Source organism: Cebidichthys violaceus, unplaced genomic scaffold, assembly GCF_023349555.1.
Source record: "Cebidichthys violaceus isolate CVI_PGR_0920_01 unplaced genomic scaffold, fCebVio1.0.p SCAF_4, whole genome shotgun sequence".
Classification (NCBI taxonomy): Eukaryota; Metazoa; Chordata; class Actinopteri; order Perciformes; family Stichaeidae; genus Cebidichthys; species Cebidichthys violaceus.
Genome location: NW_027176594.1, coordinates 7,563,183 through 7,568,016, shown reverse-complemented (window position 1 = coordinate 7,568,016; position 4,834 = coordinate 7,563,183).

Sequence of the window (4,834 nt, the reverse complement as noted above, 5' to 3'; positions counted from 1 at the left end):
CGTGCGCACTTAGTGACGCACAAGTGGCACACATGGTGAAATAGATTGATTGATTGTTGTGGCTCCTGTATTAAACTTCATGAATAACAGATGAACCACGCCGTCTCTCTTCGCAGTGGCCCACATGCAGTAATCACGTTGTACCTTTATCTTCCGTGACCCTCCAGATGATCTTTTGTCAGCAGCATTTCAAAGAAAGAACAGGATATTGAAATATTGCAGGGCAGCATGTTTACAATAAGACACTCTTTTCAGGCCACACAGTTCAGCGTCACCTCCTCCTGATGAGTTTTCCACCACTGTTAAATTCTAGAGTCTTTGTGCTTAAATCCTCCTCACGGTGCACCGCAGACAATAGAAGTATCCTGTACAATCCAGTCTCCAAATGATTGTGACTCTCCCTCTTCTTGTCACATCAATATTCACAACTAACTGGCTGAAGTTCCCCCCAGACATCCAACTGTTCACATCAGATAAACCTCCTTCATCTCCTTACATAGCCTTTAGCGCTATGGTAACCTCTACACGGTACATTTGCATGTCTTCCATGGCTGATCAAATCCAATCAATCCAGTAAAGCTTTTTAACAGACAACCATGTTTTTCACTATACAGTAGCTGGTGTCCAGACTCATTTAGTCCTTTGAAACAACACATACAGTATATATAATCTGATCTATAGGAGGTCTATAAGGTTGCAGTTCACATTCAAGTGGATTTTCCTCTAATCTTAATTTGTGTTTATTTGTAGCCTCGTAGTGTTGTATCAGCACTCCAAAAATTACAGTCAGCAGGATATGTGATGCTACATTTTAATTTAAGTGGTAAGTCACAAGACATTTGCAGTTCATTGTGCTAGACTGCAGAAAAATGCAGGGAATGTAGGTCTCTCTTGTGGTGTCATGTGGATGCATTGTACTGCAAGAAGTTACACAAACATTATAATCTAACATACACTGTTTACATGACGTTTTCAAATGTATCTGACACTAAAGGTATATGTTTGAGTATTCAGGAAGGTTGTGTGGTGGAGGAACAAAACCTGTACCCTAATTAAGAAATCATTGAATCAGTACAAGATGATGTTAAAACGAAATATGTTGTAGTGATTTAAAACAAGAGATTAAAGTGTTGCGCCCAGCCTACGTGAATCAAATGAGTGTTTTGCTCTGCTCTGCAACTCTGCATGTTAGTGCTGATTGAAATTCATAGGAGACACTGCCAATTTTGAAGTTTTGTCCCTGAGGATATGTAAATACTGCCAAAAGTATCATGATGGAGACACTGTTTAATAATGCAACAGTGTTAGCAGTGTGAAAATCGAGCATACATATTCATTGATTTAGTTCATATGAACTAATAGCTATTCAAATGAATACAATACTGTATATTAAGCATTTTGAATCAGTTTTGACATCAGTTTGAAGTCTTCTGAGGCATTTTTCTTGTTTGAAGAAAACAATTCTGTATAACTTTTGAAATAGAGCACTACCGCAGGCAATATAGCAACATATTCATCCTGCATACACATGTACAAGTACACAGAAAAACACACCAATGGTGCATGAGCTCATAGTGCTGCTATCGATTTGGCTACATAATGCCAACCAAAGCTAAGACTCCACAGATTCAAATCACTCTGCAACCAAAAGTCCCTAAACCATCAGCCGAAGAAGGAAAAAAAAACTTAACTTCACTTTGCTTTATACAGCTGTTACCGTAAATGCAAATGCATACTACAATGTCTCTGGATTTATTAATTTTTTTATCAATTCCAGCCGTCTGTATTCATTTGCGTGGCATGGAGGGGCATTCGCAATCTGCCTTCGTCAAGCATCCAACAGCCCATCATCAGCAATGCATGTAAAAACCAAGCGGCAAACCCCAGCGCTCCTAAATGAAACCAACTTGGAAGTGCCAAAAACTGCAGTTCTTCAAATAGCCACTTGAGGCTGGTTCCAAAAGTGAGTCAAATCCCCATAGACCTCTGTGTTTTAAACCAACTTTACAGCAGAAATTAACATGTTTACAGCCTGGTACAAAAAATGTTGCCCATATTTGAATTAGAGTTGTATTGTGCCGTCCATGCCAAAATGGCAACATTTAAGGTTTAGTCTTCAAATACATGACACAAAAACACCATCGGGACCCCATTAGACCAATTATGTACATGTTTTTAAGGCAGCAAGTTATTGACAGTAGCTGTCAAAGAATACATTAACTAAGACAAAAGGCAAGGTTGAAAAACTTTCATTTTCACCAGTTTGAACCCTGTCTGCTTAATTAGGTGGGCTGAATATCTGTCTGTGGCTTTGTTATGTGCGTGTAGAAAGTTGATTGTCTTCCGGTAATTACATTTTTTTTTTTAAGTGAAATGACATTTATACACATCTCCCACTGCATATGTCCTGTCAAAATATCGGGGCAACGGGTACGTAGGTTGAGCTGCAGCATTGTCGTCAGCTCTTTTCACAGCTGCCTCTGTGGTGTGTCAGAACTCGTGTCAGGGCTCGGGGCTATTTGCTTTGATCAATTCAAAATGTAACCAGGGACAGCAATTTATTTGCTAATGAAACAGCATTGCTCTTTAAATATTTCTTCATTAGTCCTTACGCTAGTCATTAAAAGCTGGAATTTAAATTCCTAAGACAAATAACATGTAAAAGCTTTATTTTGTAGCTCATTGTACTTTAGTCTTTGTGTGCAAAGCCAGTGTGACTATTGACCGCCAATAGACTGTCACACACTAATCAATTAAAGGCTGTTAGAGGGGATATTTGTGCTACAGAAACATGTTGACACAAATTCAGAGTCAAGACAGTTTGGTCTCTCCTAAAATGAGCAGTGTTAGAGGTGTTCTACATGCAGATGGTCTACACCACCTACATTAGCAAGCAGAACAAGACAGGAGACAAACTGTAATGTAGCAGCCTTAAAGGAGAAAACACAACATTCAGATAATTTATATAGCAGCAAACAACTATTATTATATTATTAAATGACAATGACCCTCATGATAATGACAAGCTAAGATATGTTTTATGTATGAATGTTAGCATATTAGCAGCATATGGAGAAAGTCATCTGGTTCTCCTTCCTTCTATTAATGCAGCATTTCTAATAGCCAGTCCTGCTGCTGCATTCAGTGGAAGTCACTTTCACAGTCAATCTTCACTCTCCACATGCAGCATTAGTGTTTGATGAGATCTGGGAAAGAAGGCTCTGCAGAGTATTGGCAGATTTATTCAATACAGCTTTTTTAAATAAGTGACTGGGGAGGAGTGAAGCTTTTAAGGACCAAGAGGTCAATATGCTCCTGCTAAGTATCTTAGTACCATACGAGATATTCAGCAGTGGAAGAAGTATTCAGATATTTTAGATACCGCATCAAGGAAAGATGAGTAAAAGTATGGGGGCTCTGAAAAAGATATTGCTAATATTTAATAAAAAATAGGAAAGAGGAAGAATTCCAGTGAAGGAAGGATGGAAGCGATAATTATTCCCGATAAGGAACCTTGGTAAAGATGCTAGTAAGCCCACAAACTATTGACCTTTTGACATCACAAGTCTGTAAACTGTACTTCTTCAATCAACTGTGTATGATTTAAAAGAAATCTGGTCTTTTTTTTAATTTACCAACAGTAATAACAGCATGCATTTGAGCTACTGAGCGGCACTGATTGTTTGAAGAAAGAGTGCAAGTTTAATTATTCAAAGACCTGTGATCTTTTTAATGCTGAAATTACATATGTAGCTGAACATATGCAGGAGTAGTAGAAGTTCAAAGTGGAGTAAGCTGAAGAAGATATATAAAGTCCTTCCATTTGCTTACACTGCAAAATCTGTTGAAAAAGCTTAATATTTGTTTTGATCAATAGTGCTTGATCAGCATTCACACTAACTCCAGGCTCTACTGTTCTATCCTTTTATAAAGTCTTGTATTTAATAATTCATTAGAATGTTGTCAACAAACCATAGCAAGCAATATTTATAAAATGTCCTTTGAATTGTTGTGGAGTAGAGGAATAAGGTATTATACAAAGGAAATACTCATGTAAAAGTTAGGTGTGAATCTTCACTAGCCTCACAATTTGGTTATTATTCACCTGTCAACAATTCGAACGCATGATTCTCGATGCATCTAAATGCATCACATCCTCACATTTTTATATTACACATGGCTACTTTTTCATCAAATTAATACAAGCAGTCAGATATCTGAACTCACTTTTTACCCAAAAAGTGGTTTCAAAAATCAGACTACAACTCTCTTTAATATGAATTAGTCTAGCAGCTTGCGGACTTTCTTACTCATAGCTCTTCTACTCTTTCTTGGTTTAAGTCACTCTCCCAGGAGAAATCTATCAGTGTGGAGTTTCAGCCTGCAAGTGAAATTTTTCAGCCCAATATTTTTATTTTTGAAACAGAGCAGCTAATATTAGCAGCCAAATCAACAAGTTAGCGGGCTGCCGACCGTTTTGAATGCCGAATCCCTGCTTTGCGCACATGGAGCGTGTGTTTGTGTGTGTGCAAAGCTCTGCCCGAAGTGAAACAGCAACACAAAACAGTGTAACAGTAAACGACAGCGAAAGGCAGTAAAGACTCACACTGAGCTGAAATTAAACCAAACACCCAATTATATTCCGTCACTGCATCGATGCAGAATCGTCCACGTCAGCATCGCGATGCATCTTAGAATCAAGAAATTTCCACACCTATAGTAAAAGTACTTCAAATTTATACTTAAGACAGTACTTGAGGGGAGCCCTGGTGGCTAAATGGTTAATGGATCATCCTGGTTATAAATTAGTGTTTGTCTTATTGTCAGAAAACAA